Below are 27,776 nucleotides of genomic sequence, written 5' to 3'. Positions count from 1 at the left end.
TGGGTTAGATAACAGACTAGATTTTCTTTTTCTTGCCACTAACGTAGTTAATAATATATATGGTCTGCAATTTGACTAAACGGCCGAGCTTCAATTGCTTTAATAAGATAAAAAAGAGTTGAGACGCCGAAAAATTCTCGCGGAAATTCTAATATGTTTCATTTTGATTATATTATACTAGGAAATTTTTAATCCAGAACATTTGGCTAGATTTTTTTAAATCTAGCTAAAATTCGAAAATTTGGGCTAAAAACTGTGATGAAGTTATCGTAAGAACTCCACGCGGCAGGTGCGTAACTAGAACGAAATTTGGAGGGGGGGGTGTGAATATTCATATATTCAGTTCTGTACGACAGATTCTATTGTAAATGCAATAGCTTGCAATAGAAATCCGTCGTTTAGAACTGAATGTACGGGTGTTTATTCCTCAATTATCGTTCTGATTGGACTGGTCACGGCGGTATCTAAGCGCCTAGGAGTAGGCTCATGGCTCTTAAAAGAAACGGACATATGACCACGAAACGGAAACATTAGTGTGTTTAGTAGAAGCAAGGGATGTAGTTCGCACATAGCTCAACAAACAGTCTGGTCCCTTTCCCTATGTGCTTCATCACAGCACTGTATCTGTAGCGGATTTTATGCAAATTAGGCGCTGCAATGTATAATAATTACGGTATTCATGGGTAAACCAGCCGGGAATCGACACAGTGTGAAAGGTTCAGTTCGTGGTAAGAGACACGTTTTCAGCTAACCATCTGCCCTGCTAACTATAGTGACGTCCGAGATTCATAGCGAGTAAAACGTGGGCTTAGAAGTCGAGCGCACAAAAGTAGGTGAAAGGAAATTTCGCGTTTCCTACTAGCAATGGTTCTTACGAGAAACGACCTTTTACTTCGCTTTATAGCTCTCCGCAGCAACCATCAGGGGCGGTTGTATAAAACTCTTTTAACTATATTTTCCATAGTTAAATCCTAGTTAACTCAGAAATACACGACTCTGATTGGTCAATTCTGTCCTTAAGTATAGTTAAAAGTTAACTAGTCTTTTATACAACTGGCCCCTGGAACAAAGTGGTTTAATAAAAAAAAGTAAATTAGCTGGCTGGTGAAAAGCATGGCTCTGACAAACCAGCGAAATTGATCTACGACGAGATAGAGCGCTACAAACAATCAGGAAAGCAATCAAAGAACACGCTTTTAGCTGTTACCAACCTTGCACGCACTAATCAAAAATGTCAAAAATAGCGGAGAGATTTCGTAGTCTCTTACAGATACGGCTAAAATAGCAAACCCCTAATGACGCATCCGCGGAAAATACCAAGGTAAAGGTGAACGTACTTTTTGAACTTGGTTATGCTAATTTTCACAAAATTGGCGAAACAATTTCCAGGACGTTGCTTTTGTATTCTGCGGACGCGATTCCTGTTTGAGTGATTTGATCATAATATTATTATATTTGATGCTTTTTTATCGCCATGTCAAAAAAAGAATTCCTTCACAGCGCACATATTTTTCATTGTCATGTTAATCATGATTTTAACAGGTTATAAAGAGTAATTTTGACAAGATAATCTCATCGAAAGATTGGTTTATTTTGCTAAGCCTGGGAAAAAATTATGAAACGGCTTTAGTCGAGTTTTCAGGCTAGTATTTAATTCAGGGATAGTGGAGCAGGGTTTGAAGGGGGGGGGGGAGTGGAGATGGTCCTGAAATCAGTTTCCTTTTTAATTTTCTTAGTGAAGCAGCTTAATTTGCAGAATTTGCTGAAGTTTATGTCAAGTTGAAAAACTTTTCTATGGGAGTTTCTCCTGCGAAACTCATATCTAGATCCCCAAAATCCAATATTTTCTCAGCGGTCCCTGTGATCCTTACAATGCTTCGCACTAAATATTGAAATTTCAATTCAATTACAGTTGAAATAAAAAAGCGTACCATAAACATGAACTCTCTAAAATATAATTCCTTAAAAAACTTTTTCGAAAAATAATCGACTGACGTTCATTATGGATTTCGTTGCGGATGTTTTTTCTGATGATCGAATTTAAATTATAATCAACTTATGTTGAAGAGAATTGTCGTTCATGACCAAAATCATAGGAGTTGACATGACAAAATCGTGTTTTGGTGAAAAAAGGGAATAAATATTGACTAATGAGGTGCTACATGCCATAATCTTCCTTGACTTTATGGCTTGAAAAGACATATCCATTATGGTGCAACTCCCTCTATATTTCATTTAGATTAGAATTTGTAGGATTTGTAATTTATTGTATACAACAGCATTTTGTAGTTTTTAGCCGCGTCGCAATAAAAAATTTTCAGTCAGCATGTTGGTCAGTAAAGTACGCAGCAGGGGATTTAGCGTAATCGTAACTCTAACTTACACAAGTTCCGGTAACAAAATAATCCGGTATATTCGACTATGGTCGAGTATACCATATCCCGCGGGTATATACCATATTCGAATATATTCTGAATTTAAGGTAAGGTCAATTGTACCGGAACATGATATATTCAAACATGGTCGAGTATACCATTTTCCGGTTTATATCACACCTTATTAATACAATTTATTTTAATTGGCTGTTGGCATTAAATAAAAATCTACATTCTACGATCCAGCAGTGCAAATAGTTTTTTTTTTCCTTTCCACGGTCTCTTTCACTAAATTTCACTAAGTTCTTATTGTGTTTATATTATGCATCACTTGCAATATGTTCATTTAATAAAAAAACAATTCATTAAGTTGATCTTTTTGGTGTCATATAAAACAAATAATAAATGTTTTCATTCGTTCCATCTTCCACCTCATGAAAATATTCTTACCATTACACTCATAAACATTCATTATCAGTATAATATTTTACCATGATCGAGTATACCGTTTTTGGGTATTATTTTTGGTACATTCCACCACGTACGGTCGAGTATACCGATTTTCTGTACATTCGATCAATATCGAGTATACCGTTTTTCGGTACCGACTCTTCCTCAGTAACCAACATCTCTCCGGAAAGAACCACTTTCATATAGACGCGGAAGATATATATTGCTAGGTATTTTCATTGAATAAAACCTTTCAAAAGAAATAGGGCAATTGAGTCCCACTCTTCTGCATGATAACCATAGCGTATCGTCGGAACCCTGACTTTCATTCCCTCGGTCAGGGGATCATAAACTTTCCCCCAGAACATTGCAATGACATCACGAACAACCCCTGATCCTACTCCTTTTTCATAAACACCTTTGTTATCCATAACTTGAAAGACCATGCGTAAGTTTATATCACGTAAACTTCTGTTTTCTTTCAATTGTTTTATAACGTCACTGAACACCGCAGATCGAGCGGTGAATTGTGATATGAACTGATTCTTTTTGGGTTATCTTTTTGGTCGGGATATTATCTGGTGCTTCGGGGATATATCTGGAGGCCTAATAAATATCATGCAAAAAGGAATTAGAAAATGCACAATTTTATCATTGCTTCCACCTAGTGATTAAATTTTTAGAAACTTAATTTTCATACTGTAGTAACGCGTTGTGATAAACGCCGACATCGATGGTTTCTTCGCCTGCCATTCCGTGCAAAGAAGACTGTATTATAATTACTCCGGCGTCAGCGAAGGAGTTGAAAATTCGCCTCGGTTTTGTTTTGTTTTGGTTTTTTTTTTATTTTTTTTTTATTATTTTTCGTCGTCGCAAGTCTGTAATGGCGCGAAACATTCTAATATTTAAAATGTATATATGATTGGATTTATCTATGTCCCAGTCTTGTCTCCCAAGAGTTGTGGTGCACAGCTTTGGCTAACTTTCCGATGCGCGATTCGATTTCGCTCGCATGATACGGCAATTCCTCCAAGAGGAACAAATAAACCGTTCTTTTCATGCTTTTCGATTAAGTTTAGACTGAATTGGGGTAAGAATATATTTAATACGTGTAGATTCTGGTCCTATTTTAGTAATATCGCTGCTATTTCGCCGTTTAACAAGATGATGTGGTCGTGTATGGGCGCTTTGACTCGTCGTAGTTTGCACAGGATTGAAGATTTAATATAACTATATAAGCGCGAATTCCAAAGGCAAAGTGTAAGACAAAACGAATGTATCATACCGTTTATTTACATTCTTGAACGATTTAACTTCTATACTTTTTAAAGTACGATGTGCTTCTGAATTTCGCGATCGAACATTTAGGTTCGCAAGGCATCTAAATGCGAATATGAACTGCAGTGGCGTAGCCAGCCCGAAAATTTAGTCATGCTATGCTAATTTTTTGGTGTAATTGACTGCGAAAACAATGAATTTCTAATGAAATGAATAATGTTAATAACATAAAATTTGCATAGCATGACTAAATCGTCAGGCTGGCTACGCCAACTGTATTGTTTATGCTCAGAAGCTCTATATTGAAGACTGGCACGTGCGCCGGAGTTAACGCCAGGGGCCGGTTGTATCAAGCCCGTTTAGCTTAAACGGTGGATAAGTCAAAATTATATAACACTCCTACAACTCTCTTGAATGAGTCAACTTGAATATTATGCTCTGAATATGTAGTTTTAAACAGTATATTTGTATTAACGTTATTTAACGTCAAAAACATTTAGTTCGCTTGTTGAATAAAACGGCAGACTTGCTTTCTATTTTGAACTTAACCACCGTTTAAGCTAAACGGACTTGATACAACCGTCCGCAGAACAGGCGTCTTGTTCTAAAATTAATTATGGGGATATTTAAGACATGTTGTTGACTATTAAATCACTTAGGTAACCTCTTTCTCAGGAGTGTCCTAGGAAAATCTTCCTTTTGTTGTGTAAAATTTACCAAGCAATTGATTGAGGTTCTCCTATATCAAGTCGTTTTAATTGCATTAGACTATCAACTCTTGTGCAAAAGAAAAGGAAATACAGTAAAATATTTCAAAGCTATGATAGATGTTGAAGTCATTAAATATAAATACGAAAGCAAAAAATTTACCGTGTGACAACATTTGCCCATGTCAAAGGTATCTGCCTCCACATTTTTTCTCAATTTTATTTGCCAGGGATAATAGCTCTTGCTGGTTTTCCGCTAAACTCGCAATTGATCGCTTTACGCTTGTCACATCGCTTTGCAACTTCTGTATCTGGTTCGAAATTCCATCCAATTTTGCTGCATCTAAAATAAAAAACAGGACATTAAATGGCTATCTTTAAAACCAGGAACGGGGAATCGAGGAAGGGAACGGGGAAGGGAACGGGGAATGGTAAAACCAGGAATGGGAAAAGCCGGAATCTTTAAAACCAGGAATGGGAAAAGCCGGAATCTTTAAAACAAGGAATGAGAAAAGCCGGAATCTTTAAAACCAGGAATGGGAAAAGCCGGAATCTTTAAAACCAGGAATGAGAAAAGCCGGAATCTTTAAAACCAGGAATGAGAAAAGCCGGAATCTTTAAAACCAGGAATGGGAAAAGCCGGAATCTTTAAAACCAGGAATGAGAAAAGCCGGAATCTTTAAAACCAGGAATGGGAAAAGCCGGAATCTTTAAAACCAAGAATGAGAAAAGCCGGAATCTTTAAAACCAGGAATGAGAAAAGCCGGAATCTTTAAAACCAGGAATGGGAAAAGCCGGATTCTTTAAAACCAAGAATGAGAAAAGCCGGAATCTTACGGCCGGAAGTTTGTAACTAAATTAGCTACAATTTCCGCGCGTAGTACAAAATATGCTAATTTGACATATTTTGCTATATATTATGCTATATTTTCCGTATTTTACCAAATTTCGCAGCCAAACCTAGCATTTCCACTCATTCAAGTACGCTCAATTCTTTTATCTGTTATATGGAACATAAACTGCATTCTTTTGTGGGGGAAGGGATCAAATACATATATAATTATACAAACGATGAAACGAACACAAGGACTGACAGTTAAGGTTAGTTTGTAAACAGTTAAATTTGTTGATTTGGTCTCATTCATATAAACCTACAAAGTGGAGCTTTGCGCGTTGCTATCTACCGTTTAATATCTACATTGCTATTGAAATTGAATAAAGTTTGGTTGGAAATGAAAACTTTTTGGATCCAAATTTGAATTTCCAAATTTTCATATGAATTGCATACTGCATGATATAAAATATGCAAGAACAACTTCATTAAATACACAATATATTTTATCTTTTCTATATTCAGTACATTGTATTTACAGCTACTTAATATATCAGTATAAATCTATGTGAACAACAATTTTTCTCCATTTAATACATACATATTAAGCTTATTTGGCAATATATATTTGTCATAGTTCATGGTAACAGCTTTTCATTATTGAATCAGATTACCCCTGAACAATGCACTACACTTTTGTTGTCCCAAATATAACATAATTTTGCTTTAAGTAAAATTGTATAGAAAATGAAAATATTTTAGTGCATTTTGTACCTTAATTAACTCAGATTATAATTAAACAGTTACCGTGCATTCTCACCCAAGGTTTTAATGACTAGAGGCTGAATAAAAATATACAATAATAATCTGTAAGTAAGTAACAGTTGAAATCAATTAAAATCTTGGCTCTTTGAGAACAACTTTGTGTTGGGATGGAATTTTGGAATATATCCTATGGCTGTTTACGTATACATACTGTAGAGTAGATTTATATTAAGTAGGAGCAAATACAAGGTACTGGTAATATTCCAAAATTTAACAACATATCTCAATTCTTTTATCTGTTATATGGAACATAAACTGAATTATTTTGTGGAGGAAGGATATTGATGGAATATATAATAAATACATATATAATTATGCAAACAACAATTTTGCTGCACTTAATACATTTTTTTGCACTATATAGTCATAGTTCATAGTAAAAGCTTTTCATATATTGAATCATGCTAGCCTAGAAAACGACAGCTAGGTTTTCCCTACACAACTTCTAAAGCATTTTTATTTGAATAAATTATTTGTAAAAGTAAATGCTGGTTGGCTATACTTTTCTAAACAAGACCTAGGATATATTCCAAAATTCCATCCCAACACAAAGTTGTTCTCAAAGAGCCAAGATTTTAATTGATTTCAGCTCTTAGTTACTTACAGATTATTTTCGTATATTTTTAATCAGCCTCCAGTCATTAAAACCTTGGGTGAAAATTGTAACTGTTTAATTATAATCTGAGTTAATTAAGGTACAAAAAGCACTAAAATATTTCCATTTTCTATACAATTTTACTTACAAGCAAAATTATGTTATATTTGGGACAACAAAAGTGTAGTGCATTGTTCAGGGGTAATCTGATTCAATAATGAAAAGCTGTTACCATGAACTATGACAAATATATATTGCAAAATAGGCTTAATATGTATGTATTAAATGGAGAAAAATTGTTGTTCGCATAGATTTATACTGATATATTAAGTAGCTGTAAAAACAATGTACTGAAAATAGAAAAGATAAAATATATTGTGTATTTAATGAAGTTGTTCTTGCATATTTTATATCATGCAGTATGCAATTCATATGAAAATTTGGAAATTCAAATTTGGATCCAAAAAGTTTTCATTTCCAACCAAACATTATATTATTCAATTTCAATAGCAATGTAGATATATTAAACGGTAGATAGCAACGCGCAAAGCTCCACTTTGTAGGTTTATGAATGAGACCAAATCAACAAATTTAACTGTTTACAAACTAACCTTAATTGTCAGTCCTTGTGTTCGTTTCATCGTTTGTATAATTATATATGTATTTGATCCCTTCCCCCACAAAAGAATGCAGTTTATGTTCCATATAACAGATAAAAGAATTGAGCGTACTTGAATGAGTGGAAATGCTAAGTTTGGCTGCGAAATTTGGTAAAATACGGAAAATATAGCATAATATATAGCAAAATATGTCAAATTAGCATATTTTGTATTACGCGCGGAAATTGTAGCTAATTTAGTTACAAACTTCCGGCCGTAAGATTCCGGCTTTTCTCATTCTTGGTTTTAAAGATTCCGGCTTTTCCCATTCCTGGTTTTAAAGATTCCGGCTTTTCCCATTCCTGGTTTTAAAGATTCCGGCTTTTCTCATTCCTGGTTTTAAAGATTCCGGCTTTTCCCATTCCTGGTTTTAAAGATTCCGGCTTTTCTCATTCCTGGTTTTAAAGATTCCGGCTTTTCTCATTCCTGGTTTTAAAGATTCCGGCTTTTCTCATTCCTGGTTTTAAAGATTCCGGCTTTTCTCATTCCTGGTTTTAAAGATTCCGGCTTTTCTCATTCCTTGTTTTAAAGATTCCGGCTTTTCCCATTCCTTGTTTTAAAGATTCCGCCTCTTCTCATTCCTGGTTTTAAAGATTCCGGCTTTTCTCATTCCTGGTTTTAAAGATTCCGGCTTTTCTCATTCCTGGTTTTAAAGATTCCGGCTATTCTCATTCCTGGTTTTAAAGATTCCGGCTTTTCTCATTCCTTGTTTTAAAGATTCCGGCTTTTCCCATTCCTTGTTTTAAAGATTCCGCCTTTTCTCATTCCTGGTTTTAAAGATTCCGGCTTTTCTCATTCCTGGTTTTAAAGATTCCGGCTTTTCTCATTCCTGGTTTTAAAGATTCCGGCTTTTCCCATTCCTGGTTTTATCATTCCCCGTTCCCTTCCCCGTTCCCTTCCTCGATTCCCCGTTCCTGGTTTTAAAGATAGCCGACATTAAATAGCAAAAGTATAAAAAACATGCAAAAACACACAAACACTTGTAACAAAAGATGACAAAATTATATTCGAAGTATATGTGTATTTGAATATAGGTAATAAGTTTGAAGCAAACGCTGAACCACAGAGAAGCGGTAACATTTCTAGGACCGTCATACCAGGACCATTTTGAATTAAAAACTCATCAAAATCCGGAAGGGAAATTGTCTAATTTGCATTTGAACTCCTGTGAAACAAAATACGTTTATTTAAAATATGTTTCATGCAGCAGATCCGGAGTAAGATTATTGCCGAAATTGACTACAATATACAACGTTGCGCTAGTGGTTCAGTGGTAGAATTCTCGCCTGCCACGCGGGAGACTGGGGTTGGATTGCCCGCTAGCGCATGCAATTCCTCTCGGATGCATTGTCCTAATCAATAACCACCATCATGTGGTTTCTTTTTTGCGCTTGCTGTGTCGTACCACATTTCATTGTCAGGTTATGATAAATATGCATAAATATGTTTAATTCTACTCCATTACCAATATATAAATTTGACTTAGGGAAGCAAAATACTTTTCAAAATCTTTTCCATGCAACTGTCCTTCGAACCAGATTTGAACCAGTGACCTAGGGATGTTTTTTTACTTATCTACAGTCCCCCGCTCTACCAACTGAGCTATCGAAGGCTGATAACGGCAAGCATCTTTATTGATGAATCAATATTTGTGATACAATAGTTAATTCTATTAATCAGAATTTTGATAATATTATTAAAAAATTAGGAATAAATATTATTTTTAAAAATTTTACAAAAAACTCTCAACGGAAAGCAACGGTTTTTTGAAGAATGATTTGAGATCCCAGGCGTAAAATTTTGGAGGATGCGGTCGTCGATCGCGCTACCTCACACATGCTAAGCGCTGCTCTACCATTTTGAGCTAAGCCCCCAATTTGCTGCTTTCCTTACATCTTTTCCAGCAATTGTTAAGAGATAGATCACTCTTTACGAAACTAAAAATTCAATTTCTAACTTTAAATCGTGTAGCATGGCACCTAATTTATAGGTGTAAAGCTAATATTATTTTGAAAATGCATCGCATAATAAACTCTTGTAAAACAAAATACGTTGATTCAAAATATGCTTCATACAGCGGATCCGGAGTAAGATTATTGCCGAAATTGACTACAATATGTGGTGTTGCGCTAATGGTTCAGTGGTAGAATTCTCGCCTGCCACGCGGAAGACCGGGGTTCGATTCCCCGCTAGCGCATGCAATTCCTCTCGGATGCACTGTCCTAATCAATAACCACCATCATGTGGTTGCTTTTTTGCGCTTGCTGTGTCGTACCAAAATCATCAGAGGAAACGGCTAATTTTGAGATAAAACGATATTGTTACGTAAGGCATAGAAAGTTCCCATGTGGTCTAGTAGCTAGGATCTGGCGAATTCACCGCCATGGCCCGGTTTCGATTCCCGGCGTGGGAAACGCGCTTTTATAAATGTTGCCGGAAAAAAGAGTTACGGCATTACATTTCACACTTGAATGAGTATTATTCCAGGACACGAACACTGACAAAGACAGGAAGAATCGCCATTCATCGAGTTTGTTAAAAAGAAAATTGATAATTTGAACGAATAAAGTTGTGTCGCATTTTCGAGAATTTAATGTGTTTAATTGATTGAATAGGGAAAAAAATATGGAGGATGCGGGCATCGATCCCGCTACCTCGCGCTTGTAAAGCGCGCGCTCTTCCATTTGAGCAAATCTCCCCCAGCCAACGTATTGCATTAAAATCCATTGTTTCAATGACACATAATTATTTATTTTGTTTTTTTTACATTTGATTACAGAAAAAAACTATTTGCGAAAACCGCAAAATGAAAGCATTTTTTTCAATATTTTGCAGATATACCAAGCTAACCGTCAAAATATTTCAAATTATTTCCTGCTGAAACCCGGAATAGAACCAGGGAACTTCAGATCATCAGTCTGACGCTCTCCCACCTGAGCTCTTTCGGCATACAGCTTAAAACGGTAACCATATTTTTTAGGCGTTTTCGATCATCCACCTAGTCTCCTAGCTGCACACAACAACGGAGCATACTGGGCTTTTCAAAATGTCAGGTTATGATAAATATACATACATATAGTTAATAAACTTCTTCTCCATTGCCAGTATATCGATTTGACATACAGAAGTAAAATAAGTTTCAAAATCTTTTCCATGTAACTGTCCTTCGAACCGGATTTGAACCAGTGACCTAGGGATGTTTGTTTACTTATCTACAGTCCCCCGCTCTACCAACTGAGCTATCGAAGGCAGCAGGTAACGGCCATTTTCTTTATTGATCAATCAATATTTGTCATACAATAGTTAATACCATTATTCAGCATTTTGATAATATTATTAAAAACTTAGGTTTAAATATTAATTTTAGAATTTTTACGGAAAACTTTCAACGGAAAGCAAAGGTTTTCTGAAGAATAATGATTTGAGTTCCAAAGCGTAAAATTTTAGAGGATGCGGGCGTCGATCCCGCTACCTCGCCATGCTAAGCGCGCGCTCTACCATTTGAGCTAATCCCCCAATTGCTGCTTTCCTTACATCTTTTCCAACAATTGTTAAAAAATAGATCACTCTTTACGAAAGTAAAAATTGAATTTCTAACTTTGATTCGTGTAGCATGGCACCTAATTGATAGGTGTAAAGCTATATAATATTTTCTTGAACATTCATCGCATGATGAAATCCTGTAAAACAAAATACGTTGATTCAAAATATGTTTCATACAGCGGATCCGGAATAAGGTTATTGCCAAAATTGACTACAAGATGTGGCGTTGCGCATATGTGGTGGTTCAGTGGTAGAATTCTCGCCTGCCACGCGGGAGACCAGGGTTCGATTCCCCGCTAGCGAATGCAATTCCCCTCGGATGCATTGTCCTAATCAATAACCACCATCATGTGGGTTTTTTTCGCGCTTGTTGTGTCGTACCAAAATCATCAGAAGAAACAGGTAATTTTGAAATAAAACGACATTGTATGTATGTATGTATGTAAAACTTCATTTATTGACGCTACCCTTGTCAACAGCAATTGTTGATTTCCACAAGGGGCGTCATAACTATGAAAAAAGTACAATTACAAATAAAGAAGAAAGAGATAAGATAAAAGCATAGCTATATACAAGAGATTAAGTTGCAGTGACCCGGTGGCATAAAAGACCCACAATTGATTTTATCTACCTATTAAGTTGTGCTACAAAATATTTGAAAGAGTATATTGATTGCGCTTCCTTAGCTTCACGCGGAAGATCATTCCAAAGTTTAGCACCACTGGACTTAAAACTTTTTTTAAGAAATTCGCGTCTCGGTTTAGGAAGGGCCTGATCAGTGTAAGAATTTCTGAGGTGAAAACCACTAACGCTTATTTCATCATCCGAAACCGACTCGTTAATTTTAGTTTCATTGATCGCTAAGATATCTAAAGAATTATTTGACATTATTACACGAATTTCATCAATGTGCTTTGAGAGGCTATTGATATTTAGGCATGCAATTTTTAACCCTTTCAAATTATTTATGTCAGAGAGGGAGAATTGATAATTATTATCATCACTACCTATCTCAGATAGGTCACAACAAGGTTCAGTCAGGACCTCCTTGAACGGTTGATGGATCTTTGGGGACTCAGCATCATACTCAGAATGTCCTCCAGAAAGCTCAGCCGTTCTGTATTGTTGAGAAAATCCTGATTGTGTCTTTGTTTTGGGCTAGTGGTGGTATTATATATAGGGAGTATTTCCTCGTAAAAATTTCATAAAATTGGCAGCTAAGTATGCCGAACCTTTGGCATTTAAATGTAACAGACCACCATTTAGGCATGAACTGTCCAGGTTCCGGTTATCAATAAAGTTAAACTCGTTCTTTGTGCAGAATTCTTGAAGCCCGTCGTTGACTTTCGCGACCTGCTCTTCTAAATTTAGGTCACGCCTTAACGTTATACTAGAAAGACCAATTGTATAATTAGGAAACTTCTTATGAACATTTATCGCTAGGCTTTCAGCTTTCTATCTTCTTGATACAAGCACTTGGATTATCATCAACTGGCAGGTTATTCGTGCCAGCATGTAAAATAATAAGTGAAGGATCGGACTTGATATTTTTCACTTCCACGGTAATCTCCTCAGCAGTCTTTCCAGAGAAAGTACGTTTATTGACTTTCCTCCAAAATAGTTTCCTGGGATGTATGTTTTTTATTATCGAGTCACCGATCAACAAGATGGATCCATCACCTTTAACGCCACTCTTTGGCCTACTGGACTCTGGGGAAATCAACGATTCATTGCCTAATGTTTGGGATAATTGACCGGCTTCGTTAGGATGAGTAATCGGACCAGTTAACAACCCAGAGCTATCGTTATTAGCACCACTCGTGGTCTTATTGGGCTCCAGTGTAATCAACGATTCATGAGGTTCGCTGGGGTCATTAATCGCTTCGTGAACTTTGCTTTTGGAAGCCTAAAGTATTTCAATGACGGGACCATGTTAACAAGCTTGAATATTACCGACTTTATATTGTTGAATACTGTCTATCTCCTTTCGAAAGTGTGAAATAATTTCAGCAAGGTTTTCGACAGAGTGTGACAGCGATTGGATTGAAAATCTGTTGAGCTCTTGGCCAGATCGAAGATTATCAATATGAGAATAAACATCCTTGTCTTTAATAGTTGACTGCAGAATGGCCGGTTCCGTTTGGTTGAACCCGTCTATGCTTGTATTTTGAGGACTTGTATTCTCGTAGATTTTTATAAACAGAGTAGCTTCGTGTATTTAACCAACTCATCCCCTGCTATATGTAGCAAATTCTTGTTCTTACGCCAGGAGATAGAGATATCAGGGGCAGAGAATATCTTTTTGTCGCCGCCAGGTTGCTCCCAGACACCATCAAGCTTTAGATCGTCGCTAACAAATTTCTTTAAACAATCATAATCACCTTGCCATGCAAAGCATAAGTTATAGCTTAGAAATTCCATTTATAACTGATCAAATTGAAACTGTACAGTCGCTTAAAGATATTATATGTTATTGGATTAAATAACGGAGCTAGAGAATACACGTCCATACAAGGCCAGGCCTTTTTTTTCTTTTTGGCGTAAAGCATAGCACGTTCGTAAGGCATAGCAGGTTCGCAAGGCATAGCAGGTACGTAAGGCATAGCAGGTTCCCATGTGGTCACGAAGACTGACAAGGATTGGAAGAATCGTCGTTCATCGAGTTTGTAAAAAGAAAATTGATATTTTGAACGAATAAAGTTGACTGTGTCGCATGTTCGAGAATTTAATGTATGTTTAATTGATTGAATAGGGAAAAATATGGAGGATGCGGGCATCGATCCCGCTACCTCGCACATGCAAAGCGCGCGCTCTTCCATTTGAGCTAATCCCCCAGAGCCACAACCACCGTAACGCATTGTTTCAATGACAAATAATTATCTATTTTGAGTTTTTTACATTTGATTACCGAAACAAACTATTTGCGAAAACCGCAAAATGAAAGCATTTTTTTAAAAATTTTGCAGACATACCAAGCTAACCGGCAAAATATTTCAAATTATTTCCTGCCGAAACCCGGAATTGAACCAGGGACCTTCAGATCTTCAGTCTGATGCTCTCCCACCTGAGCTATTTTGGCATACAGCTCAAAACTTTGGAGGATGCAGGCGTCGATCCCGCTACCTCGCGCAAGCTAAGCGCGCGCTTTACCATTTGAGCTAATCCCCCAATTGCTGCCTTTCCTTACATCTTTTCCAACAATTGTTAAAATATAGATCACTCTCTACCAAATTAAAAATTGATTTTCTAAGTTTGATTCGTGTAGCATTGCACTTAATTTATAGCTGTAATGCCAACATTTTCTTGAACATGCATCGCATAATGAACTTCTGTAAAACAAATTGCGTCGATTCAAAATGTGTTTCATATAGCGGATCTGGAGTAAGATTGTTGCCGAAATTGACTACAATATGTGGCGTTGCGCTGGTGATTCAGTTGTAAAATTCTCGCCTGCCACGTGGGAGACCGGGGTTCGATTCCCCGCTAGCGCATGCAATTTCTCTCGGATGCACTGTCCTAATCAATAACACCCATCCTGTGGTTTCTTTTTCGCGCTTGCTGTGTCGTACCAAAATCATCAGAAGAAACGAGTAATTTCGAAATAAAACGATATTGTTACGTAAGGCATAGGAAGTTCCCATGTGGTCTAGTGGCTAAGATCTGGCGTTTTCACCGCCATGGCCCGGGTTCGATTCCCGGCGTGGGAAACCCGTTTTTATAATTATGGCCCGCTAAAAGAGATTACGGCAATACATTTAACACCTGAATTATTATTATTCCAGGACAAGAAGACTGACAAGGATAGGATGATTCACGTTTCATGGAGTTTGTTAAAAAGAATTTGATTTGAACGAATAAAGTTTAGTTGCGTTTTCGAGAATTTAATGTGTTTTTAATTGATTTATTGAAAACTGAAGTATAAATACTATTTTTAAAAATATTACGAAAAACTTTTAACGCAAAGCAACGGTTTTCTGAAGAATGATTTGAGATCCAAAGCGTAAAATTTTGGAGGATGCGGGCGTCGACCCCGCTACCTCGCCATGCTAAGCGCGCGCTCTACCATTTGAGCTAATCCCCCAATTGCTGCCTTTCCTTAAATCTTTTCCAACAATTGTTACAAGATAGATCACTCTTTACGAAATTAAAAATTGAATTTCTAATTTTGATTCGTGTAGCATGCCACTTAATTTATAGCTGTAATGCCAACATTTTCTTAAACATGCATCGCATAATGAACTCCGGTAAAACAAAATACGTCGATTCAAAATGTGTTTCATACACCGGAACCGGAGTAAGCTTGTTCCCATGTCGTCTAGTGGCTAGGATCTGGCGTTTTCACCGCCATGGCCCGGGTTCGATTCCCGGCGTGGGAAACCCGTTTTTATAATTATGGCCCGCAAAAAGAGATTACGGCAATACATTTAACACCTGAATGAGTATTATTCCAGGACACGAAGACTGACAAGGATAGGAAGAATTGCGTTTCATCGAGTTTGTTAAAAAAAATTTGATATTTTGAACGAATAAAGTTGAGTTGCGTTTTCGAGAATTTAATGTTTTTTTAATTGATTGAATAGGAAAAAAATATGGAGGATGCGGGCATCGATCCCGCTACCTCGCGCATGCAAAGTGCGCGCTCTTCCATTTGAGCTAATCCCCCATAGCCGCCGAAGCGCATTGAAATCTATTGTTACAATTACACATATCTATTTTGGTTTTTTTACATTTGATTACCCAAACAAACTGTTTGAGAAAACCGCAAAATGAAAGCATTATTTTCAATATTTTGCAGACATACCAAGCTAACCGGCAAAATATTTCAAATTATTTCCTGCCGAAACCGGGGATTGAGCCAGGGACCTTCAGATCTTCAGTCTGACGCTCTCCCACCTGAGCTATTTCGGCATACAGCTCAAAACGAGGATTCATATTCTTCAGGCGTTTTCGATCATCTACCTAGTTCTTATTCTACTTAAATTCACAAATTTTGCAGGGCTATACATTTAGCACCATTAAGAATTCGGAAATTTAATACCAAATAACATTAAATTGGTTTCTTACCGCATTTTCGACATTTAATCCTGTGTCGTTGGAATTGCAGAAGGTTCGCATAACCGTTAACGGATACCAAGGCTTGATATACTTTTGGCAATGCAAGTATTTAGGAAGTTAATAATTTTTATCAGAAAAATGTAAATATTTAGAAAAGACGAAACGTCTTTATTAAAAACAGCAGAGATAAAATAATATGACGAAATTGAAATACTTCTTTGACAAATTCAAATTTTGCGCGCTTATTACTAATCATGTTTCGCAAAAGTGTCAAATAAGTAAAAAGAGGAAGTAAAGTAACGTTTTCACACTCAATCCAGTTGTTGTCTTTCTACTCTCAATCCAGTCACTCTCAGTTGTGATATATCTGGTTAATGAAATTGCTTAGTGCATACTGATCCAGACGTTAAATGCATGGTTCAGTAAGTAACATATATAGTTCAGTATTTATTGGGTCAATTAATTATCATGATTTTGTGGCTAAAATAAGCATGGCTACGTGCTTAGTAACCAAGCCTTAAAGTGCCTATATCACTCCTGGGATCTTTATGCATTTGAAAAGAACGTAAAAAGTTAGTTGATACATTATAAAGTTTTTTGAATAATTTCGAATATACAAGCCTCTAAACTATCTGCGTTTCCTGAGTCCCAACCTCCTAGGTTTAAACACGGCTATTTAATCTGAAACTGCCAATTGTTTACAGGAGCCTGGGACTCAGGAACTGCAGGTAGTTTAAAGGCTAGTATCTTCAAAAATGTTGCACTTAATCAAAAAAAAATTTTAATATATTAACTAATATTTTACATTCTTTTCAAATGCATAAAGATTCCACGAGTGATATAGGCAACTTAAAGTGTTCCAAAAACATGTTCTGTAATCGGCATCGCGTTTGTAGGTCACACGAACCTCTGTTCCTGCTACTACGTTCATCTTAACAAGAAGCGACTAGTCCTTGTAGAATTTTTTAAACATTTCATGATTAAAAGAAAAACTGAAAGAACATAGAATCAGGATAGTTTAAATTTTTCATTCAAATGACAATGACACAGCTTTGCTTTGCAGACTTTGTTCTTCACACTTCTCGAGTTAGTATGTCTCTTCCGACTATATTGCTTTCATACTCACAATAGAAATCCAACAAATAACAATGATAATATCTTCTTTTTTGCAGCGCCGTTCGAACACAACAATTATGACTTAAAACAACTAACAACTTATAATAAATTAAGATACTCTAATCTCTAAATTCTTAAAAAGTTTAATATAGTACATCATGCAGCGACTCAACATACGTTAAATTTAATTACAGTATATGACGTAATGTCTTTGGTCGTGACTGATCTCACGTCACACTTCTCGGTTTTAAAATTTAAATCTCACTCACAACACCAAACATGCAAGAGCAAAGTGTCTTCTTGAAGGGTGATCTGATGATTAGACTGGAACCTTTGGCGTCGATGGCGTCACTTGACAACAAGATGTGAATATTCTTTAGGTAAATAACTTCTGTCATCCCTATCTATATAGATCACAAGAACCTACATTGATATGCCATGCTTCTAAACCGCAAGGCCTTTCTCCATAACGATCCATAGTGGGTCGTGAATGTAATCTTAGTGTGGTTATTACACTCATTTATAGTTAAACCAGAGCAGTGATAAATGTGATTAATTATATACCTGTTGCTGTGAAACAATAAACTTCAATTAATTTTGTTATAATGGTTGAATAAAGCGTTCCAAAGACACTTCATGTACCAGGCAACTCAGAAGAAAATGCACATTGTGAGTGAGAATTTAATATAAGCTTAACTTAACTACTCAATACCATGCAGTCTTTTGTGTCAATTACTCAAATTCATATAAAGAAAAGAGATACAAAAAAACACTTTAACAATTTATTTTTGATTAAAATTACCAACAAAACTGCATGCAAAACTATAATTAAACAACAAAAAAGTTCATCTTCATCTCGTTTTCTTTAGTGTTTGTTTACGCTTCTGAAAAAATTGAAAAAAGAAAAATTAGAAGTGAGATCATTTTGGGACAATAATCGTTATACTAACTTTACTTTGATTTGAAGAATTTTAGGAGAATTGAACAATCATTCTTGCTATAACGTTTTAAATAGTACATAGGACTTATAACGTACTTTTTCACGGCCGATTATAATCTATGACCATTTCATTCCAACCAGCACAATCATTAAGACCAGCCAAATTTGGATTCCACACACTTAAACACTGATCATATTCCACTGATTTAATGTGACCATCGCCGGAAATTTGCCACTGTAGTGAGTTTTCAGAACATGGTTTGAGAACAACTTGTTTGTTGGTTGAGGTTTTAACATCAAAGCAGTTCCCACTTCTTAAATCTTTTATGAATTTTCTTTTAAGAATTCTAAAATAACTTGGAGGAAGTTTTACCCACGAGAACCTCAAGGAATTTCCGAAGCTGTGCAGATAACCATATTGCTTGTCTGTTACCGTGAACTTTACTCTTCCTAAAAGGGAATTTCATATTGAGAAAAATTCTGTCAAATGCAAAGCACTTCGCACAGGGTTTTTTATTTGAATAGATTTAAAAACCCCGTGGATTAAGTCCTTAATTCACTTTTTTGGGAGACCACAATTTTGTGGCAATCACCTGTCTTTACTGTGAAAAAATTTAAAGTCCAAAACTTACAATACTGAAATAGATGTTGAGATAACGTAATAGAGTTTGATGTAATTTAATCCTTACGGGATTGACTAAATTCGGCCGCACTCAGGAGAACGAAAACCAGGAAGAGAGCAAAGTTTAAAGAAGCCATATTGGCGATATTCAACTTTCCTTTTCAGCTGTTACTCTGAAAGAAATTTTAACACACAAATCAATAACAAACTCACGTTACCTAATCCCCATTCAACGTTAAGTGTGTAAAAATTTTCCAAATGATTTGTAATATATAGAGCTGAAAGTACATTTTTAAAGTTGACAAGGACCTCGTATACTACCATTTCTACTAGCGATAATTTTCAGCAAAGACAAACGTAATTCTGCATACATTAAACAATCACTTCGGCTCGTATGCACAATTTTTGCATTACCTGTACTTCTGCGGCATAACGCAGACAGTTTATAAACTCTCGCATCTCAAGTAAACGTGTTTTTGCTGCAAACCGTAACTGAGAACGTCACAAAATCATCACAAACAAAGATTAAACGTCAAATGCTATCTTTCGAATATTGTATATTGAGTGATTTCAGTCGACTCTAAAAGTTTTGTAATTACATACTCTATCTTTAGTGTATTAAAATTCAAATTACGCTTTCAAAAACATTTTTAAACCGATAAACCGATGTTTATCGGGTTAAAACTATATCCATGTTGAATTGTTATCACGTTTCATTTTGCACGACGTGCATTACGGCTAGCTACGCTGCCCTTGGCTGCGATTATAGGCGAGTTTCCATGCATACTTTATTAGGCTACCTATACAGGGTGAGTCAGAAAAAAGTCCCCTCTATTGAAATCAAGCCTTTGTTAGAATCTGATTGCCTTAATATTATGATAAACCCAATTGAAAGCAAGACGCTTTATTTGAATGCCTCAACCTAATAACTATGCTATTTACACACTACTGCGTTGATCATGCATTCAAATCAACAAAGGCTTCATTTCAATAGGGGGGACTTTTTTTGACTCACCCTGTATTAAATAATTATACTCATTTGAAACCTGTTGTTTTAGCAATAATAGGGACAGACAGCTTTATCCATTATATGACTTCATTTATCAATAAAGAGATGATGTTATAGGATATAAATTATATATGACAAATATTCCCCTTTATGTTTCACAAATTTAAGACGGATATTCGCTTGATTATTCTCTTATTCATGCAGTAGAATGTCGCCATATACAAGGGGCTTGTTTTATAATACTACCTTTTGCATTATTATAATGATTACCTTTCGTATTTATTTCCTATAGTTAGGTATATGAATGTAGGCTTGCATATGCAAGTAGCGCTCTCAAATCCTAAGATTACCTACGTAAAATTATGCTCCTATGACGGCGTGTAAATTAACGTTCGTGCATTAGTAAAAGATTTTTGAATAAGAAAATAACGTTCCATCATACCTGAAATATCTTCAACTTTGTTTGGCCTTTGCGGTTACTGGTTCCAATGTAGTCGCAAGCTAATGAAATCCGTGAACAAATCACTAAGTTTTATATGTCCACTTTAATTATCATAAACAGGCCCGTAGGAATTGTATTCAAATTTCTATTGATTAAGCTAAGTGTTTGTTTTGAGAAACACTCTGGCCCCTCTCCAAATTACATGCATGAAACGCCCCTCAGTTGTTCTGTGCAATATCAAACTTCTCTTACCATTTAGCATTATATGGGTCTGTTTGTAACAACAAAGGAAAATAATTATAACTTGATATTGGTTATATGGTGTTATGAAAATTACCTCGTTGCCTCTACAGGGTGTCTCAAAAAAACCCCGAAAACTATTGAAATCACTCATTGTTAAAATTTAAAAGCCGTGTTCACGAATTTTAGCCCGTGGGGATTTATTATAATTAATGCAACATATAAAATGCTAAATACGAAAAATTTGAAATTGTGAATTTAAATTAGCCTTGTTATTGCTTCGAAAGAAAATGGTACAGCTAAGTAACCGCGGAACAGCAGTGTTTATTGTGATAAATTATACGCTTACCCAAAGTACAACGGAAGTGCGAAACGCTTTTCTTATAAACACTCCTAATAATTATAAGCACTCTGTTGGGACCCACAGGTGTATATACAGGGTGAGTAAAAAAAACCTGACACCTTTGAAATTCAAATTAAACGCATAGCGGCTGTAATGTGGCAGAAGTTGTTTAAAATATTTCATAGGTATACGAAGCATATCATATTAATTAACCTAGAGCATAAAGTTTGTTCCCATTGGGAGTTAAAATGCATTCTAAGCTCTGTAAATGCAAAATAACTGTTTTTGTTGATTGTACATGGGAATTGTCATATTCCAGCCATAAGTTCGCAGCTAATTTGAATTTCAAAGGTGTCAATTTTTTTTTACTTATACGCATGTTTATGCACACACACAAACATATGATACGTGCAGTCCAACAGCTTTAGTGCCAATCACGCTTCCTTAATATACATCATAAATACTTATGCGATCGATCAATGTCATACCTTGTCGCCGATGTTAAGTATGACACACACCAGTAAGGGTAGGAATAAAATGCGGATACGGATTGCGGTTGGCGGATGCGGATGGGAAAATACGAATGAGGGGGTAAAATGCGAATAGGAAAATGCGGATGAGGGGATAAAATGCGGAGGGGGGGGGAAAATGCGGATGAGAGGATAAAATGCGGATAGGAAAATGAGGATGAAGGGATAAAATGCAGATAGGAAAATGCGGATGAGGGGATAAATATGGCTGTGTCCAACTGACGAATTTTTCTTATAATCGAGCAAGTATTCAGCACTCATTGGCACTATTGAAGGTTATTGCTCGGTTAATAATTTAATATTAAAAGCAATATTCGCTGACGCATCCAAAGCCGTTCGCTGGGGAAAATAATAAATGATAATAATAATAATTACTAAAAGAATATAATAATAATATTAATAATAATAATAACAAGACGCCTGTTCTGGCGTTAACTCCGGCGCACGTGCCAGTCTTCAATATAGAGCTTCTGAACATAAACAATACAGTTCATATTCGCATTTAGATGCCTTGCGAACCTAAATGTTCGATCGCGAAATTCAAAAGGACATCGTACTTTAAAAAGTATAGAAGTTCAAGTATTCAAAAATGTAAATAAACCGCATGATATATTCGCTTTGTCTTACACTTTGCCTTTGGAATTCGCGTTTATAAAGTTATATTAAATCTTCAATCCTGTGCAAACTACGACGTGTCAACGCGCCCATACACGACCACATTATCTTGTTAAACGGCGAAATAGCAGCGATATTATTAAAATAGGACCAAAATCAACAGGTATTAAATACATTCTTCCCCCAATTCAATCTAAACTTAGTCAATCAGCAGAACGGTTTGTTTGTTGCTCTTGGAGGAATTGCCGTATCATGCGAGCGAAATCGAATCGCGCATCGGAAAATTAGCCAAAGCTGTGCACCACAACTCTTGGCAGATAAGACTGGGACGTAGATAAATACGGTTACATACACATTTCAAATACTAGAATGTTTCGCGCCATTCAGACTTGCGACAACGAAAAATAAAAAAAAATAAAAAAATAGGTACATTATGCGTACATGTGGGTAGCCTCTAAAACATTTGCAAATCATTGGGTGCGATGAAGGTATTGTTTGGCAAAAAAATTCAAGTTTGATTCAATGTCAAACTACATGCTGCTATAGTGGTGAGTCAATATAAACTAATGCTTATAATTTAACTTTCGAATGCTATATGTTAACCAGTCGAATTGACAAAATCGATTTTTTTGCACAGTATATTTAAATTTTTTACTGTATTAATTTAAATACATTTTTAACGACAGAATAATAACATACATAAAAACATATTTACAAAAGATAGGAAATGCATGGTTTTTAAAAAACAGAATAGGTGGACAGAACAAAAAAGAGAGTAAGGTTCCAGAGTGGTGGTACAAATCGTCTGATAACAAAAAGCTTGGTTTGGAAGGAGAGAAAGGTTTTTCAACAAAGAACTTTATACTTTTTTTTTGTTTTAGTTTATCTTATGTAACTGTGCAGTTCATATAAACATAACTTTTAGAATAACTGAAGCACAACTTTTGCCAGAAAGGTTTTTCAACGTTTTCAAAGTATTTCTTTTTGATGTCCCTTGATTATCTATTAGCTAGCATATCGGATCCTGTACGAATTCAATTTGACAGCCTTCAACAGCATTGTGCATCAGCTCATAGCTAGATGTTCCACAGATGACTCGCTAGATCAAATGACACCTGAAAAGCTTATCAATCAATTGATAGCAGACATTGATGAACTGGACATTGTTTATGACACTATCAGGAAGAAAATCATTGAACTATTCTAAAAGTTATGTTTATATGAACTGCACAGTTACATAAGATAAACTAAAACAAAAAAAAAGTATAAAGTTCTGTTAAATTATGTTAAAGCTTCCTAGTAACAATTGACGCTTGTTATTTGACAAAATGGTATATATTTCATATATATATGTTAGGTCTTGATTTGAATATATTATCAGTAGTTTACATACACATATGTTTGTGAGTTTACAATATACACATTGTCTGTGAGTTTAAACTAACTTTAGTAAAATTTTTATATTAATTATATGTCTAAATATGAAGCATAACTTTAGCCAGTTTCATTCAAAACTGAAGCACAACTTTTGCCAGTTTCATGCAAATAGTATAGAGAAACTAAACCTCCCTGTTCCGCTGCTTCGACATGCTGTTTATGAATTTAAGCATAATTCCTTTGCTGGAATATGAATATTTCATATTCAAAAAATACAAATGTGTGCAAATTGACATTTCCACGTATGCACAAGTCATTAGATATATACAAAGTATTAAATATACAGGGTGTATCAATATTCCCTCTGTTTTACAATACAAAAGCCATTTTGGATTTCCACAGGCCTAATTTATATTATGGTTTAGCCCAAACGTTTTCACTATTTGAAATTAATCAACAAATGAAATGTGCGATATAAGCAAGTTTTAATACTTATGCTGTGTTACCTTTGGAAATCATATACAATTATATACCACTTATTAACCGAATTTGAGGTCCGTACTAGAAAAATATCAGACCGAGGTCTTGACAGTACGGACCGAGCGATAGCGAGGTCCGTACATAGAGACCGAGGTCTGATATTTTTCCAGTACGGACTGAACGTATTCGGTTAATAAGGGATTTATTATAATGGCATAAAGTAGTTAGTTTATTTATTTATACAATGCGCTGCAGCATTCTTGTCGGCTCTTTCGCCAGCCAGTCGCCAAGCAAGCCTTGAAGTGCCTTCCAAAACTTTGTTTTTTACTCGTTAAATAAGAATGATACAGTATAAATATAAACAAAAATCAAAGATGAATAAATATAATATTCACATGTACCAAATATTGCCCTTCTTCGTCCGTTCTCCGTCGATATTTTTCGTGTCAAAAATAAAAGTGCAAGCTTGTTTTTGTTCAAAATATGAGAGTTGGACCGTTGCTACGGCAACGGTCTAATACTGGGGGATTCCAGACCGGCAAAGAACCAATCAGCGCACGCCATTTTAGTCACGAGACTGGGTGCCATATAATAAATATGGATAATAAATAGCATGCCTAAAGTACTTACGAATCAATAAATATGTTCCCCCATGCCAACAGTACTTCGAAATCAATAAATATGTTCCCCGATTCCAGAATTCGTGCAACTGTGTGCTTCCATGTTGTAGTCCCACTGGTAGAACGGACCGGGAGCCCTTACAAACAGATAGGCAACACTCAGCGAGATAACATTCGGGATTGATTGGTGCGCAGATATTTCGAACTCAACAGAATTAGACGCAGATGAACACAGACAGTTTGTAATATAAAATACTTTAATATAACCCAGAGTGTTCCCGAATAAGTTGAATCGAAACCAAAAGTAAGCAGGTTCGAACTATATAACACAATACATAATGACATACTTTAACTACCACAACCCTGTTCGCGTGACTATGTCATGCAACACGCGATCATTAGAAAATATAATCATAAAGACATAAGAACAACATAATCATAAAGAAATAAGAATTACTATTGTAGGCCACGCTCTAATACGTAGCGCGCATCGTCTAGCTATATACCAATAGATGGATTAACTACAACTGCTGTTCGTGTACAAAAGGAAATGTTAACGTGTACTCACTTTAGTTTACACGCGCACCGTAATGTTGAAACTCCAAACCACCGCGAGTACGTAGATTGGGTAGCACGACTTTAGACGATGTGAAGAACGTTCACGACGAAGAAATTTAACTTTCGATAAAGTAGACTGACGTTGAATTGACCCATAAACGTAGTCTCAACTAGATTGACATGCCCTGATTGACAGTTACAATAAAGATAACTTCTAATTACGTTGATTGATGGTGCCTGTCACCATGCTTACGTTTTAAAACTAACACATGTTAGTTCGTTTCGGTCATCCGACAATCACCGAAGATGTCAACAAACATCTGTTCACTTATCCGACGATTTCCGAAGATGTGGACATTTAGACGGACGCGGACACTTTTCAGCTATAACATAGTGGTTAGCCGCGCATGCGCAGCGGCTACCCACGAAAAACCGGGGCGAATTTTCAACTCTGTCGCTGACGCCGGAGTAATAAACTTTAATTAAAAAGAGCGGTATTCTTCCAAATGGCCCTCATTATAATACATAAAGATAGGTTATGCGGTCATTATGTACAAGAATTACATTAAAGGATTATAATTATACAACCCATGCACAGTTAATGGACGAAACGATTTGCACAAAGGAGAAACATTATGTATACGTGCAAATAAAACACAATGACTATTTAATATACAACAATGTATATATACAACACAGTAGACGAAACAATATAAGCAAAAGAAAGATATAAGAATAAAATGAATATTGAATAGATTGAGAGGAAAATAGAACAGGTGAAAAGTCAATGGGTGTAACATATATACTGTAAGTAGGCTATTTATAGATAAAACTGTCAAGTAGGCCATTTATAGATAAATTGTACGTAAACAAAACAATTTTATTATTATTCGTATTTTTGGTTTAAATTTTTCTGTATGGCTATTTGTGTCCATTGTTCCACTGACCCACAAAAAATTATAAAAAACCATATACAATTTTATTAAACTTCTTAAACAAGGTGAAAAAACGATAGTTCATCGGCTCTAATTCCCGTGATAATTTTTACCCAAGAAATTTTTTCGGAAATTTTCGTCGTCCAATGTACAGTATCTCAAACCGGGTTCAATTCCAACGAAAGATATAGTACCGGATTGCCTTGTTTCTCTACTCGATTGGGCCCGATGCTATAAAGATTTACAACAGTTTTGATCCACCACCTGAAGATAAACGCAAGATATCGAAAATAATGGAAAAGTTCGATAGGTATGCTGTTGGCGAGACAAACGAAACATACGAAAGATTCATATTTAACAGCAGAAAGCAGAAGAGGATGAAACTATTGATGAATACGTGGCAGAATTACGAACGCTTGCTCAGACATGTAATTTTTGTACATGTTTATGTGATTGCCTGCTTAGAGATCGTGTTTTTTTTGGGAATAAACGATGCAAACACTCGCAAGCGGTTACTAAGACAAGCAGATTTAACGCTGGCGAAGTGTATCGATATTTGTCGAAGCGATGAAGCGTCAACAACGCAGATAAAGCTTTTGGGTGAAGGTACAAAGCAGGAAGGTATACATAAAGTCGTTGGGGCGAAAAGCAAGAACAAGTCAGAAGGAAATAATGACGGATTTCAGCGAAAATCGAATGAATTGTAATTACTGTGGCGACCAGTAGCGTAGCCAGCCTGTCGATTTGTCGCGCTAATATTTTCGTGTTCACTGACTGTGAAACCAATAGATTTCTAAAGACATGAATAATTATAATAACTCGAAATTTACATAGCGGGACAAAATCGTCAGGCTGGCTACGCCACTGGTGGCGACAGTCACAAACGTGGGCATGAGTTTTGCAGAGCTTATGCTGAGATATTATGCAATTATTTGTAAGAAGTCAAATCACTTTGAAAAACAATGCAAAATGAAGCTTAGAGCGTGAAAGCAGAAGAATTTAGTGGGGCAGACTCTAGTGATTTAGAATATTTGGATAGTGTGACTGTTAAACCGGAAACGATCAGCGCCGTGGGCCGTGACCAGCCGAAAGAAATTTATGCAAAGATGCACGTAAACAGTAAACCTGTGAAATTCCACATCGATTGTGGGGCAACGGTAAATGTTCTTCTGCTGAAAAACGTCTAGAATAAACAGATAATCAAACCGACTGATCGAGTACTGCAAATGTTGAATAAAAGTGAGCTTAAGCCAGAAGGGACTTGTTGATTAACAATACAGCATCCAAAAGATAATCGAAAGTATTCAGTCGAATTCATGATCGTTAAAGAGGATTACCATTACTGGGTGCCAGAGTTATTCAACAAATGGGGTTAGTAGAAATTCACATAGAAAAGTTCGAGCAAGTTGCGGGTATGGGAATAAGGGATACCCCGAAGGGAGCCAGAGACCTTGTGAAAGAATACGATGATGTGTTTACCGGGGAACTTGGGACTCTCTATCGTGAACAGCATTTGGAAGTTGATCCGTCTGTGACACCCACCGTCCCACCATCCCGTCGAGTACCATTCGCAGTGAAATCTAAACTAAAACTGAGCTTGACCGTTTGGCAGATCTTGGAGTAATTACCC

The 27,776-nt window shown here is 36.0% G+C and overlaps 1 long non-coding RNA gene and 9 other non-coding genes across 10 annotated transcripts; 5 read left to right on the top strand and 5 right to left on the bottom strand.

The window, feature by feature from the left end:
- The first annotated feature begins 8,977 nt into the window (after positions 1 to 8,977).
- Positions 8,978 to 9,048, top strand: Trnag-gcc. Its single transcript has one exon. It is a non-coding gene; the product is annotated as a tRNA-Gly (tRNA).
- Positions 9,049 to 9,246: 198 nt separating this feature from the next.
- Trnay-gua lies at positions 9,247 to 9,333 on the bottom strand. Its single transcript is given in 2 exon segments — positions 9,247 to 9,282; positions 9,297 to 9,333. It is a non-coding gene; the product is annotated as a tRNA-Tyr (tRNA).
- A 514-nt stretch (positions 9,334 to 9,847) lies between these two features.
- Trnag-gcc lies at positions 9,848 to 9,918 on the top strand. Its single transcript has one exon. It is a non-coding gene; the product is annotated as a tRNA-Gly (tRNA).
- A 965-nt stretch (positions 9,919 to 10,883) lies between these two features.
- Positions 10,884 to 10,970, bottom strand: Trnay-gua. Its single transcript is given in 2 exon segments — positions 10,884 to 10,919; positions 10,934 to 10,970. It is a non-coding gene; the product is annotated as a tRNA-Tyr (tRNA).
- Positions 10,971 to 14,270: 3,300 nt separating this feature from the next.
- Trnaf-gaa lies at positions 14,271 to 14,343 on the bottom strand. Its single transcript has one exon. It is a non-coding gene; the product is annotated as a tRNA-Phe (tRNA).
- A 341-nt stretch (positions 14,344 to 14,684) lies between these two features.
- Positions 14,685 to 14,755, top strand: Trnag-gcc. Its single transcript has one exon. It is a non-coding gene; the product is annotated as a tRNA-Gly (tRNA).
- A 144-nt stretch (positions 14,756 to 14,899) lies between these two features.
- Trnae-uuc lies at positions 14,900 to 14,971 on the top strand. Its single transcript has one exon. It is a non-coding gene; the product is annotated as a tRNA-Glu (tRNA).
- A 597-nt stretch (positions 14,972 to 15,568) lies between these two features.
- Trnae-uuc lies at positions 15,569 to 15,640 on the top strand. Its single transcript has one exon. It is a non-coding gene; the product is annotated as a tRNA-Glu (tRNA).
- Positions 15,641 to 16,099: 459 nt separating this feature from the next.
- Trnaf-gaa lies at positions 16,100 to 16,172 on the bottom strand. Its single transcript has one exon. It is a non-coding gene; the product is annotated as a tRNA-Phe (tRNA).
- Positions 16,173 to 18,236: 2,064 nt separating this feature from the next.
- LOC114538493 lies at positions 18,237 to 19,132 on the bottom strand. Its single transcript, XR_003688761.1, has 3 exons — positions 19,065 to 19,132; positions 18,472 to 18,825; positions 18,237 to 18,319 (listed from the first exon to the last, which is right to left on the bottom strand). It is a non-coding gene; the product is annotated as an uncharacterized LOC114538493 (long non-coding RNA).
- Positions 19,133 to 27,776: the final 8,644 nt, after the last annotated feature.

Source organism: Dendronephthya gigantea, unplaced genomic scaffold, assembly GCF_004324835.1.
Source record: "Dendronephthya gigantea isolate DGI-Jeju-01 unplaced genomic scaffold, DenGig_1.0 000186F, whole genome shotgun sequence".
In the NCBI taxonomy this organism is placed as follows: Eukaryota; Metazoa; Cnidaria; class Anthozoa; order Malacalcyonacea; family Nephtheidae; genus Dendronephthya; species Dendronephthya gigantea.
The sequence above is the reverse complement of the archived record's forward strand: the minus strand, read 5'-3'. Positions and strand labels throughout refer to the sequence as shown.